The 23995-nt window shown below is 40.6% G+C and overlaps 1 protein-coding gene and 1 long non-coding RNA gene across 4 annotated transcripts in view; one reads left to right on the top strand and one right to left on the bottom strand.

Moving 5' to 3' along the window:
* The window catches only part of LOC142109645 (uncharacterized), a 223083-nt gene that overhangs the window by 99724 nt on the left and 99364 nt on the right, over window positions 1-23995 (top strand). The window contains exon 1 of one of the 3 annotated variants that reach the window (XM_075193714.1): window positions 18736-18757. The exons of the other annotated variants lie outside the window; for them this stretch is intronic. The gene's annotated coding sequence lies outside the window, so the exon portion shown is untranslated. Of the gene's footprint in view, window positions 1-18735; window positions 18758-23995 lie in introns of those variants that run through there. 3 annotated transcript variants of the gene reach the window in all.
* LOC142109650 (uncharacterized) overlaps window positions 2609-23995 on the bottom strand; it is a 32345-nt gene continuing 10958 nt past the window's right edge. Inside the window, exons 3-4 of the long non-coding RNA XR_012680423.1 lie at window positions 22904-22950; window positions 2609-3125 (exon numbers count right to left, since the gene is read on the bottom strand). This is a non-coding gene — a long non-coding RNA (uncharacterized LOC142109650). The remainder of the gene's footprint in view (window positions 3126-22903; window positions 22951-23995) is intronic.

The raw sequence follows: 23995 nt of genomic DNA on the forward strand, positions 1-23995 counted from the left end.
ACTATATCTGTCCACAAGGGCTGAAGAGTCAGGGTTAGATGGGTGGGCAGGTGTTAAATTAAAGTTGTGGAACTACAAGTGCCAGGATTAAGCAAGGCCACAAGCTGAGGATTTTACAGTTGTTGCTACAGGAAGGTTTGCATACTGTGACTGTTGTACCTTGCTGCAAGTGATTGAAAGACCCCTAAAAGCTGCAAACTGGACACATGCTGCATCCATGCCATGCTGGCACCCATACAGAAGGGCCCCAACTTGCAGTGCACTGCTCCATCTGTGTGGTGTGTTTGAGTGTTGCCAGTGTGTGTGTTCGGCAGTATATTGTATAGATATAAGTAAACATTCACCCCTTGAAATAATTCCTAGTACCAGGAGCCAGTAAGCGGCAATATGTGGACCCCGCAGGCTCAGTCATTAAACACTTTGCCTGCGGGGTCCAGACATTGCTGCTTTAAATTAACATTAATGTAGGGCGCACTGATGTGAAACTGAAGAGCAAGACAGCTGACTCTTCGGAATGACTGCCTGTCAGCATGCGCTGCCATCGGAAAGCTGGATCTTCAGTTTTCAGGTAAGTCTATTTATATTGGATTCATTTTTTGGCCAAATCTGAATTTTGGTGTAGTTGTCAAGCATGATGGGGTTCTCGGCACCGTTATAGTGATTACCATCAGTCTTGTTATTGTATTGCTCACACTATTATTTCAAACTATGCCAAAGTATATATTTTTTTATAAAATTACAAATGCTGCATTTAGTAGTTCCAGTTAACAAATGTGTCTGGCTGGCTTCTGCAGCATACAGTGTGTCACAGCGTGTTAGTATTGGGCAGGAGATTTCCCAAATCTCCCCCTGGTGTATTTCTCCGAGGAGCAGGGGAGAAAAAGAGGACCTGAGATGGAAGTAGTGGCCACTATACTGCCTGCATGTACTATGTCACTGACAGTGCAGAGTGCACAGTATTGGGGGGAGAGGGCAGGTTTGGAGGCTTATCAGAAGAAGCTTCCTGGCTGTCAGTTATCTGCAATTAGTGAAATAGAACTTGCAGGCAGTGTACATGCCACCCTTGGTTCTCCTCGGGTCCTCTCCTTGGTGTCCCATCCTGTCAATCACATAAGCTCCGCCCCCCAGACTAAACAATCATGTGTGTGTCACTGTACATGTATGAAATGTCTGCATGTGTGTGTGTGTCACTGTACATGTATGAATTGTCTGCATGTGTGTGTGTGTCACTGTACATGTATGAAATGTCTGCATGTGTGTGTGTGTCACTGTGCATGTATGAAATGTCTGCATGTGTGTATGTGTGTGTGTGTGTGTCTGTATACATGTATGAAATGTCTGCATGTGTGTGTGTCACTATACATGTATGAAATGTCTGCATGTGTGTGTGTATACATTATATATAATATATATATATATATATATATATATATATATATATATATATATAAACTTTCAACAACATAACCTTTTTTTTTTTTTTTAAACTCTTTATTTAAAGAGGAAACAACTGGAAAAATACAATCAACATATCGAACATAAGAGTATTAATAAGAGTATTAATATACAAGGTGTCTCCTCTATGTTTTATACATTATATCAATGGGGTAATATATACAAGGTGTCTCCTCTATGTTTTATACATTATATCAATGTGGAGTATGGGGGAAAGAGGGAGAATATATATATATATATATATATATATATATATATATATATATATATATATATATATATATATATATATATATATATATATATATATATTGTGTCAGTGCCGTAACTAGACACTTTAGTGCCCTGGGCGAGACAGGACACCGGCGCCCCCCATCTAAGTGGGCGTGGCATTTGCCAAGTGGGTGTGGCCAACCTAATATGGGGGTGTGGCTACTGAAAAAATTCTGTTGCACATATTTGCAAATACATGATAAGCCGGATGCATGGATATATATATTAATTATATATATATATATATATATATATATATATATATATATATATATATATATATATATATATATATATATATATATGAGAGAGATCTATAACTCTATCTATATTTCTGATGCATTTGGATTATCATAAATTTGCAAATATGTGTATTATAAAATAGAAATTAAAATAACATTTATAGTTGAGAAATAGAGAGAGATTAAGTAAAATAAGGTGCTGGTGAGATCAGTGGGAGTAGAGATGGGTGGAAGTGGTGTATAAGTGGGCTGAAATAGGAGTTTGGGTATGGAGGAGGTAGGTGGAAGGGATGAGTGAGAATGGTAGTGGAATGGAACAAATGCCAAACTTCCTGTCAATGGAACGCATGTGCGTTCCACTGACAGGAAGTTCGGAATTTGGAATGCAAACTTGCGTTCCAAATGCCAAAGCAGGAAGCCGCTCGGCCGCAGCTACAGCGTCCGATGCCGGGAATAGGTTGTTTCTCGTCAGGCAGGCAGAGGCAGATGGATGTAAGAGCGCTGTGTGCAGTGATTGAGCCTGGGCACAGAGGCAGGTAGCGGGCGGCTAATGCGCCCCCTTGGGCTTGCGCCCTGGGCGACGGCACCGCCCGCACCTGCCTAGTTACGGCTCTGTATTGTGTATGTGTACCTGTGTGTGTATACAGTATGTGTGTGTGGGGAATGAGTGTTGACAGGGTGAGTGAATGTGTTAATGGGTGCTGGGAAGGTGAAATGAATGGTTGCAGAGGGGGGGGTTATTATGTGCTGAGTGGGAATGTTACTGGGTCTATAGGTTGGTGGGTGCTGTGTGGGGAGATCTTCAAACATGGGAGCTGATAGAATGGATGAAAATGTTATATGGTACTGGGAGGGTGAAATGATGATAGAATAGAGAGGAATAGGTTAATGGGGGATTGGTGGATTTTTGAGGGAATGGTTGCATAGAGCGTTCATTGATTTGTGATCATGTATGTCTGTGTTTATGGAGGGGAGGGCGCCCTATGATCTGGTGACAATGAGACAGCTGCTAACGTTTTAAACCATCTGCAGTCATTCGCTCTCTCTGTTCCATTGTACAACTTACAAGAACAGTCAATGGGAAGTGCAGCTTCCTGGGTTTCGTGTTTCTGCTAATGCTTACTGCAACTTGTGATAGCAAAATGAGTGGGGCTTCTAGGAAAGAAAATAAAAAAGGCATTTGCAAGAAGAAAATCTTTGCAGAACAAACATGAAGATAACTTCATTTTTGGTAAACAGAAGCGACAACAGTTGTCAAGTTTAAAAAACGCTATTATCGCTTCATTCCCATTTTCATGCCATTCACCCCCATTCACTTTTGTGTAGAAGTTTATGGGGGAGCAGAACACAGACTTTGTCCCCTCAACAGAAATCATGGGGGAGGGGGAACTGCTGCCCCTCTTGGTTCCTACACCACTGCATATAGTAACACTTTTCTTTTTTGTATTCTCAATAAAGTGATAAAGAGGAATAGTAAAGAAGAGGTTTAACTTCCCAATCAATGGATTCAATGTTGACATGCATGAATTGTACATTTAGTGAATTAAATCTAGCATTTTAATTAATGAAAATATTTGATATTAATAAATGCATATATATGCTATCAAATGTGTCTGTGTAATGTATGCATTATATATATTTTATATCATACTTTCTTTTAGGGATGTGCACCGGCGACTTTTGAGGTCTCGTGTTTTGGATCCGGATTTTCGTTATTTTTGGGGTTCGGATTTGTCTCGCAAAACACTTGACGAAAGGTCTCGGTTCGGATTTAAGGTTTTGGATTCGGATTTTTTTTGAAAAAAACATAAAAAGTTTAAAAATCAAGTTTTTGGGCTTATTTTCACTCCTAGGCTATTATTAACCTCAATAACATTCAATAACAAGCATTTCCACTAATTTACAGTGTATTCTGAACACCTCACAATATAGTTATTAGTCCAAAACGTTGCAACAAGGTATCTTTCTGGACTGCGTAGAGGAGTGGGTCACCACAATATATATTAAAAACCCTGAACTTTTATGAATCGCACCAATAAATGTACCTGGACTGCGTAGAGGAGTGGGTCACCACAATATATATAATAAGAAAACCATCAACTTGTTTGATTCGCACCAATAAATGTACCTGTACTGCGTAGAGCAGTGGGTCACCACAATATATTAAAAACCCTGAACTTTTATGAATCGCACCAATAAATGTACCTGGACTGCGTAGAGGAGTGGGTCACCACAATATATATTAAAAACCCTGAACTTTTATGAATCGCACCAATAAATGTACCTGGACTGCGTAGAGGAGTGGGTCACCACAATATATATTAAAAACCCTGAACTTTTATGATTCGCACCAATAAATGTACCTGGACTGCGTAGAGGAGTGGGTCACCACAATATATATATAATAAGAAAACCATCAACTTGTTTGATTCGCACCAATAAATGTACCTGGACTGCCTAGAGGAGTGGGCACTGGGCACCACAATAAAATATATAAAAAACCTTCAACAGGTCTGCATTACACTACACATACGGCTGCTCCTCCATCCTCTCCATCATATACATGTTGGAGTTTTAGCGTGTGACAACCTCTTGTTTTTGATAATGTCAGTGCATTTTGAATATTTTTCAATTTGCCCCACACCACTGAATGTACTTTATCTATGATACGCATCTATCTATCTTGACTGCGTAGTGTGGTGGCCCTGGTACACAATTTGGTACCGAGGCCACAATATAATTAAAAAACCCTCCACGTGTCAGAATTCCACCAAACAAGTATCTGGACTGCGTAGTGGGGTGGCCCCGGTACCCAATTTGATACCGGGGCCACAATACCTCCTCCAAACATGGTACAGACAATTCGTCATTGAGATCCCATCAAGTATGTTAAAGACAGACAGGGTCGAAGTGTTATTGGTTGACTTTGTAAACCAAAAAACTGTCCCTGTTGCACATAGTCGTGCAATGAAGACTGACTTTTTCATTTAAAGGCACCATCTTTCAAGTGTAGTGTTTGTAAGTCTAAGTCATATTATACTTTTGGTAAAATTGGTTTATTTTGTTCCTCTTTATGGTAACTACTAATAGAATTAAAGTATTAAATAGAAGCGGCAGTTCCTCTTTATGGTAATTAGTAATAGAATCAAAGTATTAAATAGAATTAAAGTATGAAATAGAATTAAAGTATTAAATAGAATTAAAGTATGAAATAGAATTAAAGTATGAAATAGAATTAAAGTATGAAATAGAATTAAAGTATTAAATAGAGTGGTATAGAGTTGTAGTGTGGTATAGATAGAGTGGTCCCCACAATATAATAATAAAACCCTCAACTGGTCTGAATTCCACCAAACAAGTATCTGGACTGCGTAGTGTGGTGGCCCCGGTACACAATTTGGTACCGAGGCCACAATATAATTAAAAAATTGGGCATCAACTGTCACCGTTGTTTAATATCTGATACACCTAAATATGGACTGCACAGTGGAGTGGCCCCGGTAGTAAATTTGGTGCCGGGGCCACAATACCTCCTCCAACTTCCAAGTGTAGTGTTTATAAAGACAGACAGCGTCGAAGTGTTATTATTAGTTGACTTTCTTAACCCTAAAATTGTCCCTGTTGCAAATATTCGTGCAATGGACAGTTACTTTTTTATTGAAAGACTCAAGCTTTCAAGTGTAGTGTTTATAAAATATAAACAACAATACAGTAGTTTTAGAGCACGTCAATACCTCTTGTTTTAAATTATGACAGGGCATTTTACTTTTGGTTTAATTTCTTGAATTTTTTTAAATTTGGTTTTACTTTTTGAACATGGCAAACGACTGTTGATTGGTCATATAATGCAAAAAAAAAAGGTCTAAGATGGAATTGTCCTTGGGCCCTCACACCCACCCTTATGTTGTTGAAATAGGACATGCACACTTTAACAAACCAATCATTTCAGCGACAGGGCCTACCAAACAACTTTGGCTGAAATGATTGGTTTGTTTGGGCCCCCACACCAAAAAAAGCTATTCATCTCTCCCTGTACAGACTAAACAGGCTCTACTGAGGCAAGATGTCGTCCTCATCCTCAACCTCTGATTCCTCTCCCCCTACAGTGTGTACTTCCTCCTCATCACACATTATCAATTCGTCCCCGCTGGACTCCACAACCACAGGTCCCTCTGTAGTATCTGGAGGGCAGTGCTGTACTTCATTGAGGAATTGATTATTCATTTTTATAAACATCATTTTTTCAACGTTGTGAGGAAGCAACCTCCTTCGCCGCTCACTGACCAGGTTCCCCGCTGCACTAAAAACTCTTTCCGAGTACACACTGGAGGGGGGACAACTCAGGTAAAATAGAGCCAGTTTGTACAGGGGCTTCCAAACTGCCTTTTTTTCCTGCCAGTAACAATATGGACTGTCTGACATGTCTACTTGGATGGTGTCAGCAAAGTAATCATCCACAATTTTTTCTATTGTGACAGCATCCAATGCAGCGAGAGTAGACATGTCTGCAATGGTTGGCAGGTCCTTCAGTCCGGACCAGATGTTATCAGCATCCCCGCCAGTGCCTCTTTTGGGAAAACTGAGCTTTTTCCTCGCAGCCATAGATGTGGAAGAAAATGAGGGTGGAGCTGTTGGCATGTCACGGTCCTCTTCAGAGGACAATCTCCTGACCAGCAGGTCTTTGCACCGCTGTAGACTTGTGTCCGCCAGAAACAGAGACACAACATACGCTTTAAACCGAGGATCGAGCACGGTGGCCAGAATGTATTCCTCTGACTTTAAAAGAGTGACCACCCTCGGATCCTGGCAAAGCGTACGAAGGTCTACATCCACAAGAGCTACATGCTTGGTGTAATCGCAATGGCTTACCAGCTCCTCCCTCACTTTCTCCAGCTGCTTCTGCAACAGCCTGATCAGGGGAATGACCTGACTCAAGCTGGCAGTGTCGGAACTGACTTCTCGTGTGGAAAGTTCAAATGGCTGCAGAACCTTGCACAACACGGAAATCAGTCTCCACTGCGCTTGACTGAGGCGCATCCCCACTCCTTTGCCTATGTCGTAGGTGGCTGTGTAGGCCTAAATGGCCTTTTGCTGCTCCTCCATCCTCTGCAGCATATAGAGGGTGGAGTTCCAGCGCGTCACAACCTCTTGTTTGAGGTGATGGCAGGGCAGGTCCATGCTTTTTTGATGTGCCTCTAGTCTGCGGTAGGCACTGGCTGAATGCCGAAAGTGTCCAGCAATTTTGCGCGCCACCGCAAGCATCTCCTGCACACCCCTGTCACTCTTGAGGTAATGCTGCACCACCAAATTAATGGTGTGGGCAAAACATGGGACGTGCTGGAAATTGCCCATATTTAATGCCCGCACAATGTTACTGGCATTGTCTGACACCACAAATCCCCATGAGAGTCTAAGTGGGGTAAGCCACTGGGAGATAATTTCCCTCATTTTCTCTAATATGTTGTCAGCGTTGTGCCTCTTATTAAAGCCTGTAATACACAATGTTGCCTGCCTTTGCATGAGCAGCCATTTTGTAGATGCTGCTACTGATGCAGCTGTTGCTGTTGCTGCGGAAGGGGATGCATCTACCCAGTGGGCTGTCACAGTCATATAGTCCTTCGTTTGCCCAGAACCACTTGTCCACATGTCCGTGGTTAAGTGGACAGTGGGTACAACCGCATTTTTAAGAGCACTGAGGACACTTGATCGTACTTCTCTGTACATTTTTGGTATCGCCTGCCTAGTGAAGTGGAATCTCGACGGGATTTGGTACCGGGGACACAATACCTCCATCAACCCTCTAAATCCCACTCCACTGATGGCGGACACCGGGCGCACGTCTAACACCAACATTGCAGTTACAGCCGCAGTTATACGCTTTGCAATAGGGTGACTACTATCGTATTTTGTGGTCATGGCAAACGACTGTTGGACGGTCAATTGTTTTGTGAAAGACTTAGCGGTCTTACGACTTCCCCTCTCGGAAGATGACCGACTAACAGCAGCAACAGCAGCAGTGGCAGTAGTAGGCGTACCGCTGCAGGATTCCTCGGATGAATCCCGTATTGAGGAGGACTCAGTCTGGCTGCTGACTTGGGCTGCAGGACTGAATCTGATGGAGATTGTGGAGGAAGTTGACGAGGAGGGTGTTGCTGGTGTGTATCCAACTGGACCACGGGATTTAGGTGTCCCTGTACCGATGAGGGTCCTAGCCCCAGTTCCTGAACTAACCACTGAACTATGAAGGTTATTCAGGTGACGTATAAGGGAGGATGTTCCTAGGTGGGCAAGATCCTTACCCCTGCTTATTTGAGCTTTACATAAGCTACATATGGCCATACATTGGTTGTCTGGATTTGGATAAAAATAACTCCAGACCGAAGAGGTGCATTTTTTGGTCTTCTGACCAGGCATGACGATGGGCTTTTTCATCCCATGGACATCAGCTGTTTCCCCCCCTGGTGCCTCATTTACAATAACCACATCACCATCCTCATCATCAAGTTCCTCTACAGCGCCAGCTACATCATCAATAGCCTCCTCCCGAGCCACCTCTTCCCATACAGTGATGGGAAGGTCAGGCTTGACAACCACCAACATCCTTGGACTCGCCTTGTGGATTTGTGATAATTTCTCTTTAGAAGGCAGAGTTGTTTGTTGTTTTGTTGCTGACAGCATAACTCTCTTCAATTTTTTGTAGGGGGGGGGGGGAGGAGGAGGAGGGCTAAGATCCGTGGGTGAAGCTGAACCACTAGTCATGAACACGGGCCAGGGCCTAAGCCGTTCCTTGCCACTCCGTGTCGTAAATGGCATATTGGCAACTTTACGTTTCTCCTCAGATGATTTTAAGTTTCTCTTTTTGCTACTTTTTCTTAACTTGGGCTTTTTGGATTTTACATGCCCGGTACTACGAGATTGGGCATCGGGCTTGGAAGACGACGTTGATGGCATTTCATCGTCTATGTCATGACTAGTGGCAGCAGCTTCAGCATTAGGAGGAAGTGGGTCTTGATCTTTCCCTACTTTATCCTCCAAATTTTTGGTCTCCATTATATGTAGCACAAGATACTGCAGAATGTGTGAACTTGGTAATATTGCAGTACCAATGGACTTATACTGCTGTATTGGTTTTGCAAATTTGGTTATAATTATTATATATTTTTTTTTTTTTAAATTTTTTATTTTTTTTTACTTTTTTTTTATTTTTAAAAAACTTGGGAATAATGGGGAAATAACTATGCCCTTAGAAGCACAGAGCACAGGACACAGCACCACTGGACTGAACAGGACACGGCACAGGACCCAGCAGCACTACGGAACTCAGCAGGACAGAGCACAGGACACAGCACCACTGGACTGATACTGCAGAATGTGTGAACTTGGTAATATTGCAGTACCAATGGGCTTATACTGCAGGATTGGTTGTGCAAATTTTGTGGTAATTAAAAAAAATTAAAGTAGTTTTTGGTATTTTTTTAAAAAACTTTTTTTTTTAAACACAGGGGAATATTGGGGAAATAACTATGCCCTTAGAAGCACAGAGCACAGGACCCAGCACCACTGGACTGAACAGGACACAGCACAGGACCCAGCAGCACCACTGACCTCAGAAGGACAGAGCACAGCACACAGCACCACTGGACTGATACTGCAGAACACAGCACAGCACAGCACAGCACAGCACAGCACAGCACAGCACAGCACAGCACAGCACAGCACAGAACTAAACAGCACAGAACTAAACAGCACAGCACGAGATCTACCAGGACAGAGGACCACCTAACACACCCTCCCTCTACCCTGATCAATGCCCGAGTGAAGATGGCGGCGACTAGCGGGGAATTTATAGGATCAGAGTATCGCGAGATCCGACAACGGGATTATGAGTCAGAGCCTCAGTTTCAGATTTGAATTTGGCGCCAATACCCGGATCTGTCTCGGATCCGACTCGGATCCGCAACGTTCGGGTGGGCTCGGATTTCATAAATCCGAGTGCGCTCATCCCTACTTTCTTTAAGTGTAAAATAGTGAAAAACTTAGAAAAATTTTCAAAATAGATTATAACAACAAGTATATAACACTACTGAACAATAAGGTAAAGAGAACATATTTTAAAGAATCAATAGACAGTTGTCCTTAACACTGCAAAATCAAAACATGAGGTATTAGTTCATATTTTGATCAAAACATTTAAGCTTGCATCCCAGCATCAAGGCACCTCATTATATGCAAGTCCTACACTGACCTATATGCTTTAATCACCATTAAAAAGCAGTTAAAATTAAAGATGTTCACTGACCACTATGTTCTGGTTTTGGTTTAGGTTTTGGATCTGGATTAACTTGTGGTTTGGTTGTGGCAAAACCGCCCTTGTATGTTTTGGTTTTGGATCCCTATTTTTTTTTCTAAAATCCCTATTTTGTTGCTAAAATCAAATAATTTTGCTTTTTTTCCCCCCTACATTATTATTAACCTCAATAACACTAATTTCAAGTCATTTGCAGTCTATTTTGACCATCTCACAGGTCACAATATTATTTTCATACACTCAAAGAAAGACTGCAGCGACCTGCCTGGATGCTAAGAGACAGAGCAATGACTCAAACACACAGCAGTTAATATCACATCTAGGAAACATTTTCACACAGCAGTGGCAGAAAAGAAAAGTGGTGCAAGATGGAATTGTTCTTGGATCATGAAATCAGTTATGGTTCATTTGATCGCTTCACCTGTTCCTTGGATAACTGTGGTAATTCTACAGCTAATACATGGCGACGAGCGCTGACCCCCCATCCCCCCCCCCGGATGCGTGCTGCTATCTTTTATCAGACCCAGACCAATCCAGGGTGCCAGACAATGCACTAAAAAGAGCCATTGTAATTCACAGCAAAGAGCAAGTTCATCACTGAGCTTCGAATCAGCCCCAATTCCCCAAAAATTATAATATAGTTAGGTACTGTAAAAGGGTTTTTCCCCCCATTTTGGGTTACAATCTCCTTAATATAATGGCAAATGTATGTATGACCATTTAATAACGTTATATATATATATATATATATATATATATATATATATATATATATATATATATGACTATTACCGTCAACCAACTCCTCGCAAAAGGTATTTCTAAATTAACCCAAGAAATATCATTTTTATATTTCTTTATATCGACAAGTTTCAAGAATAATCACGACAAGATATAGATTCATTTAAAGTGTGTTGTATTATATTATAGAACAATAAAAAGCGTAACAATATTGTACACACAATATAGATTTTAGTGCAATATATCTTACTTATTGCCTGTAATATAGATATATATGTAATTGTGTGTGTGTTGACTAACTATTGTCTAAAGGTGTGTGTGTGTGTGCATGCAGTGTGTAGTGAAGGGGGAGGGGAATCCATATAGACCACATGCACACCTCACTCAAAGCCCATCGGCCATTTTCAAACACATCGTTACAACCAGTTCAATCTACTACACTTTCTATGCATAAACCCACTTTCTATGCATATCTAACAATCTGATCACTTCTTTAAACCAACACAAAACCACACAGGTCTATGTATAACACCAATACAAAATGTTATATTTAACGATCTGATCACTTCCTAATCCATCACTTTCTATGCAATGTAGTCACCATCCAAAATGGCTGACTTGCCATGCTTGTAGGCCCACACAAGGCCTACTAAACAATTACAGTTACTAAACAATGTGAACTCAGTACAGACCCATTACTCATTACAAGCAGTATTTAGCCAATCCACCACAAATAGCTCTCTATTTAGCGGTTAACACACAATGTCCACTGGCCAATTTTAACACATGATATTTCACACATAGCACAAACGTCTCTATTACCAAAGCCTAACCAATCGATTCCAATTCAAACAGGAATTCAAACTATGTATAGTACAGCACTCCACAAATCACCACATTAACTATGTATAAAACCAATCGATCCAAATTCAAAAACAAATGCTTTCATTTATCCCAACCAGGCATGCATTTATGTCACTCTGTCCATATCAATCCAATCAATTCAAACTTTCATTCTCACTTACTCATGTCCTCCATGCAACAACACATTACAACATGCTCATACTCACCTTTCATGCCATGCACACTCCATACTAGTCAGGGCCTAAGGTCTGCTCACCTAGGAGCAGCAGGCAGCCTGCTCCCTCTGTCCGAGCACCAGGTACAAAGTGATATTATTTCTCTGTGTGCAGTGTAAACCTCTCTAGTGGGCAGAGTCTAGAAGCTTGCTACAGGCTTTCATATGCTAATTACAGACCAAATGTTCAAACCTGTTTATCAACTAGTTACCACCCATAGTCCCAGGTGGAGGGGAGGGGGGGGGCAGGATGGCTGATTTTGTGCAAAGCTAGTGTGCTAATTCAACTGTGACTGAATCTCTGTCATATGTTATAAAATGAAACATAAATAATAGATTATTTATGCACTCTTTATCAGGTACCTTTGACGTAAAGTGCAGATTACAAACACTTTGTGCAATACTGATAAACAGAAGCAAAGTGGAAGGTAATACATATACAAGTCTATTTAGACATCCTTGCTTACATTACTTCTGCAAGCAACGTTGTTCTTTGTTAAGAAAACTGTTGTCTTTATACCGTTCAAATAAAATTAAAAATAATCCTCATCATTCTTTGGATATTGATAGTTGATAGTAGGATCAGGTGGAGTTACAGCAGAGGTGTCACTAATCCTGGTCAATTCTTTTACAATAGACAAGACCAGGGGGTAAATGTATCAATCTCCGGTTTTGTCAACTAGCTGGAGTTCGGCGAGATGACAGCTTAAATTTAAAGTGGCGCTGCCTTGTAAAGGGAAACTTCCCTTTACAAGGCAGCGCTGCTTTAAATTTAAGCTGTCATCTCGCCGAACTCCCGTGAATTGACAAAACCGGAGATTGATACATTTACCCCCTGGTCTTGTCTATTGTAAAAGAATTGACCAGGATTAGTGACACCTCTGCTGTAACTCCACCTGATCCTACTATCAACTATCAATATCCAAAGAATGGTGAGGATTATTTTTAATTTTATTTGAACGGTATAAAGACAACAGTTTTCTTAACAAATAAAATTAAAAATAATCCTCACCATTCTTTGGATATTGATAGTTGATAGTAGGATCAGGTGGAGTTACAGCAGAGGTGTCACTAATCCTGGTCAATTCTTTTACAATAGACAAGACCAGGGGGTAAATGTATCAATCTCCGGTTTTGTCAATTCACGGGAGTTCGGCGAGATGACAGCTTAAATTTAAAGCAGCGCTGCCTTGTAAAGGGAAGTTTCCCTTTACAAGGCAGCGCCACTTTAAATTTAAGCTGTCATCTCGCCGAACTCCAGCTAGTTGACAAAACCGGAGATTGATACATTTACCCCCTGGTCTTGTCTATTGTAAAAGAATTGACCAGGATTAGTGACACCTCTGCTGTAACTCCACCTGATCCTACTATCAACTATCAATATCCAAAGAATGATGAGGATTATTTTTAATTTTATTTGAACGGTATAAAAACCGGAGAAAAACTGGAGATTGATACGTTTACCCCCTGGTCTTGTTGGTTACTGAAAGGAAAAGTGGTGCAAAATGGAATTGTCTTTGGGCCCTCACATCCAACCTTATGTTGGATCTTAAAAAGGACATGCAAACTTTAACAAACCAAGCACTTCAGCGACAAGGAGTGCCACTTTGGAGGCTGATGTGCTTGGTTTGTTTGGGCCCCCACAAACCAAGCTATCAATGGCCTTAAGGCAACTAAGGTAGTGCTGTTATTGAACTCTACTGTGGCAAGATGTTGTTATCATCATCCTCACACATTATTAATTCATTACCGCTGGAATCCACCATTACAGAAGTCTCAGTATTTTGATGTAATTGGCGGGAAAGGCCTTCCTCGTGGAAATTGAAGTTCAATTTTATGAACATCATCTTTTCCACATTTTGAGGAAGTAGCCTCCTACACCGATCGCTGACAAGGTTCCCAGCTGTGCTGAAAACTCTTTCAGTGTACACACTGGAGGGTGGGCAGCTTAGGCAGCGCAAAGCGAGTTGGTACATGGGTCTCCAAATTCCCATTTTTTCCTCCCAGTATGTAAAGTGACTGTCTGATGTGTCTATTTCTATGCTGTCATTAAAAAAATCCTCCACCATCATTTGGATGTTGATAGTAGGATCAGGTGGCGTTACAGCAGAGGTGTCACATTTTTTGGTCAATTCTTTTACACCAGACCAGATGTCAAAATGTTGTGCTAAGTCATCTGCATCATCCCTGGGTCTCTTGGGAAAGCTAAGTTTTTTCCTAGCAGCAGTTGAGTGAGAAACTGAAGGAGGAGACGCCGTCCTGTAACGTAACACTTGAGCTGTCATCTTGCTCACCAGGAACTCTTTGCATCTCTTCAGATCTGGGTCATTTGGAAACAAAGAGGAGACATAGCTCTTAAACCTAGCATCAAGTGCAGTCCCCAAAATGTAGTGATCCGTATTCAAGATTTTGACAATTCTTGGATCCTGGCAAAGCGAATAAAGTACTTGATCTACAAGTCCAACATACTTAGCGTAATTGCTTTGTTTCATCTCCTCCTTCAGTTTCTCAAGCTGCTTATCCAAAAATCTAATTAAGGGAATCACTTGACTCAAGCTAGCAGTGTCTGAATTCACTTCACAGGTGACTACTTCAAATGGTTTCAGCACCTTGCACAACACGGAAAGTATTCTCCACTTAGCTTCAGTAAAATACATCCCTCCTCCTTTCCCAATGTCATGGTTTGTGGAGTAAGTGTGGATGGCTTTTCGCTGTTCCTTCATCTGTAGAAGCATATACAGGGTGGAATTCCACCTTGTCACCACCTCTTGCTTCAGTTGGTGGGAGGGCAAATTAAATAGCTCTTGTAGCTGTTGCAATCTTCTAAATGCTGTGGCAGAATGTCCAGATATTTTATGGGCCACAGACAGCATCTCCTGCATGCCCCTGTCATTTTTCAAAAAGCTCTGCACCACCAAGTTTATTGTGTGACAAAACATTGAATGTGATGGAATACACCCAGCTGTAATGCTGTCACACTCCTCTCTCCAGGTACCTCTACCCGAGCCTCTAAATACTCACTGTCACTTTAAATTCTGTTTCTTGTGCAGACTTTTGGTCAATTGGTCATGGTCTGCATCTGTGATCATTACACCTGTGTGCTGGTCAGTCTTGCTATTGGGCAGCCTCCCTTTATTAGGGCCTTCCTTGCTTTCTTGCATTGCTGGTTCTTCAAGTCATATCTGTTACTCTGATGTCTCTGTTTGCATGCCTGTTCCACTGCTCATGGTAACGCTATGAGCTAGACCTGTTACATGTTCCACAATCCATGGTAAAGCTGTTGTATTCATCGCTGCTATGTGGTCGTTGCTGGTGTTTGCTGTATTCCTCAACTTTGTTACCTGTTCCACTATCTGTGGTAAAGCTGCTATTCATTGCTGCCGTGAGTTCGTTACTACTGGATGCTGGACTATTTTGGATCTCTGTATACCTGTTCCACGGCTTGTAGTATATGCTATGATTTATATCTAACTATCTATCTATAGCTCTACAATCCGTATCAAGCTGTGTCTATTGTGGCGGAATATGTTTGGACTTTGTTGATTCTTGTGTTTCAAGATTACTACTATGGAGAATCTGATTATTGCATGTGCAGCTTGTATTAATGAATGTTGCTGAAAGTCACTATTCCTGCATGCCTTTGTGATCATCATTTGCAAAATACTCAAGTCTGCATTGAACTCTTGTACTAAAGTTTTATAATAAAATGGTAATCTTTGTTACCACCATTTAATGTCAGAATTGGATCATTCTCCTGCCATATAATTTGTTCTCAGCTGTCACATTGGGAGCTTTCCTGGAGAGCCGCGACCTGCAAGGTGAGAGCCGCAGAAGCCCATACTCCCTTGCGGGAATCACTCGGGAATACCTCTCATTTTGTTAGATTACACACCTCCAGGGAAGTTTTAGTCAATACTCATTGTGACAGCAGGATCTCACTCCATTATTCGTGACCTAACCTGACAAATGCTTTCACAATATTGGTGGCATTATCAGAAATGACATATCCTCAGGAGAGTCCAAGCGGGATAAGCCACGCTGCAATGACATCCCTTCGTTTTTGCAAGATTGTCAGCTGTATGCCTCTTAGTGAAGCCGGTGATACACAGAGTATCCTGCCTCTGAAAAATGTGATGTACTCGGGTACATGCTTATGGTGTTCCTGCTGGTGAAGGCAAATCACCAACCCAGTGGGCTGTCACAGTCATATAATCTTTAGTTTGCACAGTTCCACTTGTCCACATATATGTGGTTAAATGTACAGTGGGTAGAATGGCATTTTGTAGCCCAATAATTACATTTTTAGGACACCTTCTGGTAGAGGTGAGGAATAGCTTTTCTAGTAAAATTGTGTTGTGATGGAATTTGGTAATGGGAACACAAGATGTCAAGTAACTATCTAATACCAGCTGCATTAAAGTGGATAATGGACGCAGATCTAATACTAGCATAGTCGCTATGGCGTCTGTGATCCACTTTGCTACTGGGTAACAGCTTTCATACTTGCTTCCTCTTGCAAAGTATTGTTTAACAGTCAATTGTTGTAAGCTACCAGTAGTCTTCTTCTTGGTCTGCTTTTGGGATGAATATCCACGCCCAGCAGCAGCAGTAGCAGTAGTAACAGCAGTGGGACTAATGCTCAAGACTTCTTCTGAGGAATCCAGGATAGTGGAGGAGTCATCTAGCCTTACCAACTTGGAAGCAGAACTAACTCCAATTGCTACTAGGATATTGATGAGGACAGTGTTGTGGGTGTAGATTGCAGGTGCTGGGATCTAGCTGAGAGAAGGGAGGTAGCTGATGATGGACTGCTTGTTGTTATTTTTTTAGCATAAGTTTCTGATTTTCCCAAGAGCTTTCCATGAACTTGCTTCAAATGGCGTAACATGGATGAGGTTCCTAGATGGTTAAAGTCTCTACCTCTACTGACTGTGGCTTTAAAAATACTAGAAATGGCTAGACAACTGTTGTCAGGATTTGGGTAAAAATAATTCCACACATAAGAAGTGGATTTTTTGGTCTTATGCCCAGGCATAACTATGGCCTTCTTCTTGTCACGTGCAAGAACTGCTTCCACTGGTGCAGGACTTACACAAACAACGTCATCCTCATTAGCGCCGTCATCAGCTACACAAATATCCCCCTCATCCTGTTGCAAATACAAAGTAGTAGTCTACATTAGTGTATCACCGGCTACACTAAAAGGCATACCGCTGACAACCTGTTTGATAGACTAAGGGATGTCATTGCAACATGGTTTATCCTGCTTGGACTCTACTGAGGATATGTCATTTGTGATAACGCCACCAATATTGTGAGAGCATTACAGCAGGGAGAATTCCATCACATTCCATGTTTTGTTCACACAATCAACTTGATGGTACCAAGCTTTTTAAAAAATGACAGTGACATGCAGGATATGCTGTCTGTGTCCAGAAATAATTCCGGTCATTTTCGGGCATTCTGCAACAGTATGTAGGAGACTGCAACTCCTGCGGGGTTTGAGGGGCAATGTACTTTAGTTCAGCGCATCGGAGAAAAACTCACGTGTTGTGCAAGGTGTTGAAACCACTCTAAGTAGTCATCTGTGAAGTGAGTTCAGACACTGTTAGATTGAGTCAATTGATTTCCTAATTAGACTTTTGGAAAAGCAGCTAGATAAGTTGAAGGAGGAGATGAAACTAAGCAATTCTGCTAACTATGTCAGACTTGTAAATTAAGTACTATTTCCACAGGTTGACAGGCTGCTTTCAAGATAACTAGTGGTGGTTTATAAATGACACCATAAAGTGATTTGCTACCAACATTTTGATATATATATATATATATATATATATATATATATATATACATACACACATACACACATATATATATATATATATATATATATATATATACACACATATATACACACACATACATACACACATATACATATGTATCTATATATGTGTGTGCATATGTATGTTCTGGCTGGCAGTGATGGGATGAGGTATGTATGTTCTGGTAGCCATTGGTGCATATGTATGTTCTGGCAGAATTTGGTGCATATGTATGTTCTGGCAGACAGTGGTGGGGTGCAGTATGCATGTTCTGGCAGTCAGTGGCGACGTGCAGTATGTTTGCATGCATGTTCTGGCCGTCAGTGGTGGCGTGCAGTATGTTTGCATGCATGTTCTGGCCGTCAGTGGCGGCGTGCAGTATGTTTGCATGCATGTTCTGGCCGTCAGTGGCGGCGTGCAGTATGTTTGCATGCATGTTCTGGCCGTCAGTGGCGGCGTGCAGTATGTATGCATGCATGTTTTGGCAGTCGGTAATGTGGTGCAGTATGTACCACATTGTGCTTATGTGCTTCCCACCAGCACCTGCAGCACTGTAATCACCTCCCCAGTCCTTAAACTTGAGTCCTTGTTGATGCTGTCACCAGTGAAAGCAGACAGACTCTTACAGAGATTCTGACAGAAAAGTCCTCCAAGACAGGAAGTGATGAAACTGACTGTCAGATCAGCTGTGAGTTAACCCTCCATGGTTTAAACAGCAGAGTTCTCACACAGCAGAACAGTACCACACTGGGAAGGAGCAGTGTGTGTGAAAACACTACATTCTGCTGACGAACCAATGAGTAAAACACAGCACACAGCAAGCAATGAGAAGTGGGTGTGTAAAGATTTTGCAGCTTCTCTCCAGTACATGTCAATTGTAAGGAGGGACATGTCAGATGCTAATGTCCAGATACCTCACATCTACTTCCCGCTGTGATCACCACTGAGTGTGATCAGTACAAGTACTACAGAGCACTTTTGAATTTCACGCTCCCAGCTCGGTACAGTGAATAAATTAACTGATATCACTGAGGGGCGGGAGGTTTACAGTGGATTCACTATCAGCCATCTCTGGCACCACAGGGAGAGAGTAAACTCTCAATTGAGAGCAGTGCCTGGGCCAATAGTACTACAGAGTGTCCCTCCCATATCCCCAAAACACTGACAAGCCCCCCTGTGGCTAGAGAATGTGGGTAATTTCTTCAGCTCAGAGATGAAAATATCTTAGCCAGAGACTCAGTCATGTTTGTGCTCTCAAGTGAAGCCAGTCTGAGTACACCCAGCGCACACCTCTAACTGACATGTGTAACATTATGAAATCCCCTATTTTTAAAATGGAGCATATTTTACCAAATTGTAAAAAAAACTATAACTTTCTCAAAATTTTCAACCCTCAAAGGCACTCCTCAGTCATAATAGCTTTCTTATAAAACAAACCCCAAGTCTTTAGACCTCCTGTACACTGAGTTACGCTCTCCCCACAAAAAACAGAAAAACAGTGATTTTTTTAGCAAAACAGGAAGTGGAAAAATCGGCGAGATTTTGAATTTAAGATTATTCCTAATTTGTAATTTTTTATTATTTTTTTCTGAAATTTGGCATGCGACACCTATGGACGGTTCTTCATTTACATTTTAGTTTAATAGCTTTAATACTTTTTAAAATGTAGCCCCTCAAACACCATGGCGCCCCTCTCACAGATTTATAATGGCAGAATGTCTTTTATTAGATGCAACCTTAATATAAGGGCACGACTGTGCCCCTATAATATATTTATATCTTTCTATATATCTTTCTATCTCTATCTATCTATCTATCTATCTATCTATATATTAAGATTATTGATGGAGTTTTACTACATATGTTTAGTTTTATTGATGACATGGAAATTGATGTTGCAAGTGTATTATTGCATATAGAAAGGTGCAATGATAGTAGTCTTTGCCTTTAAGAAAACATAACTGAAAGGTCATTGACCTCCTAGCAACTGAGGTCCTTTGTGATGTAATATTTATGTATGATAATTATTGGGGTGTTCTAGAATTCCTCATTGATCTCCCAGCATCTTAATACTATAGAGGTATGAGAGGCTATGTCTGATAACTGCAGGGTTCTCCATATACAAGACTAGAGATGGAGCCATCTGCAGAAGAATCAGAATGCGTTGGAGATCAAATAATGATGACTAATTCAGCATATCCAGTAGCTGACCGGGCAGTAGATGAAATCCCAAATATCCTGTCTGAAATTGAAGAAAAGTCACCGCAAGTTCTGCCTGATGAGCCATTTGTGAAAAAGCCACGGATCCTTTTAAATGAGGACTCAGTCCTGGGAGATTTTAGATCCCTTAATTTTCCTAGCAAACTGTGGAAGATTGTAGAAAGTGACCATTTTAATTCTTTTCGGTGGGACCACGATGGCATCTGTATCATGATTAATAAGGAGCTGTTTAAATCTGAAGTTCTAGAGAAAAGAGGTTCTTTCAGAATTTTTGAAACTGATTGTATGAAAAGTTTTATACGGCAATTGAATCTTTATGGGTTCATCAAAGTTCGACGTGAATTTCAAAGACCCGCCTCACACGCTGAATTCCTAGCTGAAGATAAAGCTGCTGCAGAATTTAATAAGGTAAGCTGTTTTACTATGCTTATTTATTTAATTTACTGCAATATTTTATGTATTAAACATAAAGAATATCTGATACATCTGTAGCAAAAAGAGTGAGGGTGTAAGTTTGCATTACTTGCACCTACTTTTCTAGGAAAAAAATAGTTGAATTTAACAACTATCCATCAGATTCTCATTATTTTGAAAGATCCAGTCATTCTACTGATTGAATGTAAAAGCTGGACATTTATTGTGTTTAATTTTATAGCAATGCTACCTTATCTTTTATGAGATATTTACAGCTAATAATAATGTGCATCCTTTCATATGGGGTCGACAACCTTTTTCTATTAGTGCACCGGCAAAAATGTCTTTGTGTGTGTGTGTGTGTGTGTGTAATATATATATATATATATGTGTGTGTTAAAGTGTTCTCTATACTGTGGTAAGCCATAACACCAATTCTTCTACTGCTTTGATTGTAAAACCATAAAATTCCATCCACTTACATTTTCTGTACTGCCACTACTAAATTTCCACTTTGACCACTGTGTGTGTGTGTGTAAAAATATATATATATTTAATTATTTCTTATTTTATCACGCTAATATCATGATAATATTAATAGTAATGGGACCAACAAATAAACATTCATGTTATGCCATACAATAGTGCCCCCAGTTTATATTATGCCCTAGTAATACCCTCAGTTCATATTATGCCACAGTAGTACTCCCAATTAATTTTATGCCACACATAAATCACTATAATCCATGTTATGCCACATAGTTGTGCCCCCAATTTAAGGTATGCCACACAGTTGCCTCCAAATCAAAGTGTGCCACATAGTTGTCCCCAATTCAAAATAGGCCACATAGTTGCCCCCAATTCAAAGTATGCCACACTGTTGTCTCCCAAATCAAAGTATGCCACACAGTTGCTTCAAATAAAAATATTCCACACAGTTGCCCCCCAATTCATTTTATGCCTCACATAAGTGCCCCAATGCAGTTTATGCCACAGTAATGCCCCCAATACATTTTATGCCACAATAATGCCACCAATTCACTTTATACCTCACAAAGTGCCTCAAAATATTTTTAAGACACACAAAAATGCCCCCAATGACTGTTATGCCTCACAAAGTGCCTTCAAATAATTTTAAACCACACATTTAATGCCCCCAGTGAATATTCAGCCATACAAAAATGCCCCCAATGACTGTTATGCCTCACAAGTCAACCAAACCTGACATTGCATCACTGAACATTTCAGGAATTTATATGTTCTCGTCATTGTCACTAAACGCTGGCACAGTTCTGGTAAAGTTCTATTGGTGTTCAGAATCACTATTACCTACCAGCAGTATTTAGTTCTTTTATTTGCACAATAAAAACTTCCTATAAAAGTATCCTGATGCACTCCAAGGGGTAAATGTATCAAGCTGCAATTTTTTTAGGCACACAGGATAGGAGGTTCTTCTACCTGTGCCAACCACTGCAGATAAACAGAAACAACAACCTTCTGTCCTGGGGGCTAATTGCTACCTATACCGAGGGGGCCACCTTCATGGAACTGAATTAGAATAACAAGATGGTTTAGGATAGTAATGATTGGGGATTCTGATTCCCATTGGGTTAGCATCATGGAAAAGGGCAGCACAATCAATCAGGAAGCGACTGCCACTTTCAGTCCCAGCCTGTAGGTTTTTGCACCAGTATTTCTCTACGAAAGTGGGATGACACCATGACGTAACAGATCTTAAGTATAGAAAGAGTGATAGGGCAGCATCAGACATCAGGGCAACATGGGAGGTTATATAATCCATTATTAAAAAAGCATATATCTGTCCAAGTGTGAATTAATCCCCATGTTACAGTATCTAGTGGAGAGTAATGGCTGACAATGTAGCCCCAAATAGATATCACATCAGAAGAGAGTTGTCTCTGGTAGTCACTGGGGCACTCTTGACAGATCAGCACAGGGTAGAGTCAGATCCCACCTGAAATATTGTGACGGCTAGAGAAAAAATGTCACAGGGTAATTCCCCTTATAAACATAGCTAGGGTTATATTATTTTAAGCGTTGGTTCCGAAAAACCATATCTTTTTAAAACGGCAATTTTAGTAAAGACAAAACCCAATGGGCTTTGTCTTTAATAAAATTGCTGTTTTAAAAAATAATGGCAAACTGCCAAGAAATAGTGGTTTTTCAGAACCACCACTTGATAAATATACCCCCTATTCAATCTATATGTGGATTTTAACAATATGTTCTGATCAGGGGTTAGTTACCATACTTATGAGCAAAATATCATGTATATAAAAATATATATTGTAGAGAAATCTCTGCAGGTTACAGTAAGGTCACTTACATTTCTGTAAATTGTAAACCTTCAAGTGCATTTATGCTGCTACCATCCTATAACCAAAAGCAAATATAGAACATATTTAGTGATTATAGTAACCGGCATTGTCCATTATATTCTGATTTCACATTTATTATGAGATTGAAATATATTTGAAAAATCTATATTAAAATTGTGTCCTTGTGTTCCAGTTCCAGCTGTACCAAAACCCACACTTTCAGAGAGGTTATCCTGACTTACTAAGACAAATAAAGAGAAGAGTGGGTATACGGAAAGCTCGTTCAGCTATGTCCCCACCAGAACATGACTTAAAAGGACAGGATACAAATCTACAAAAGTGTCCTGTTGAGAATAAAGAAGAGATTGTGACCTCAGGAGGCAACGCACCAAAGTCTGTTCCTGAAAAGCGAAAAAGACGTCGACCCTTTAAGCCAACACCACCCATCAGTGGTAGCTGCACTACATCGTCAGCAACAACACCATCAGAATACTTTGCAATGGGCCAGAATGCCAGTCACGGAATAGACTTTACCACTACAACTTCTTTTGCTTCTCCATCTCATATGATACCACCCATGCCAGCATTTCCAAACATGAATCCAGATTTAAGCGACGTGCAGGCCAATTTGGCTAACTTGCTGTCCGTTTGCAACCCCTGGTTTTCAATGAATATGATGGCTGCAGCATCTGTCATGTCTATGGCCCAATCTTTAGTTCAGCATAGTCCTTTATACCATGACTGCCCAAGCTGCACGTGCTTTGAGAATGCAACATCTTCATCAACCACATCCACTAAGGGGCCAGAAATGGACCAAGAAAATATGGAATAAAATAAATAATCTAAAATGATCATGTTAAAAAAAAGACATTTTATGGATAATAAAATGTGATTCTCAGGTTTCCAGTCTTCTTACTCTTTATTACATATCAGTCACTGTATTGGTATTTTTTACTTAGACTTGACTATATATAATGTATAAACACATGTTATCAATGCTAGTATATGATCATCAAGCTTACATTAACATGTAGCCCAGTAAACATCACAAATAAGTATATAATTCTCCCCTATGATAACAGAATGTAAGATATTTGGTA

This window comes from Mixophyes fleayi, assembly GCF_038048845.1.
Source record: "Mixophyes fleayi isolate aMixFle1 chromosome 2 unlocalized genomic scaffold, aMixFle1.hap1 SUPER_2_unloc_4, whole genome shotgun sequence".
Taxonomy (NCBI): Eukaryota; Metazoa; Chordata; class Amphibia; order Anura; family Limnodynastidae; genus Mixophyes; species Mixophyes fleayi.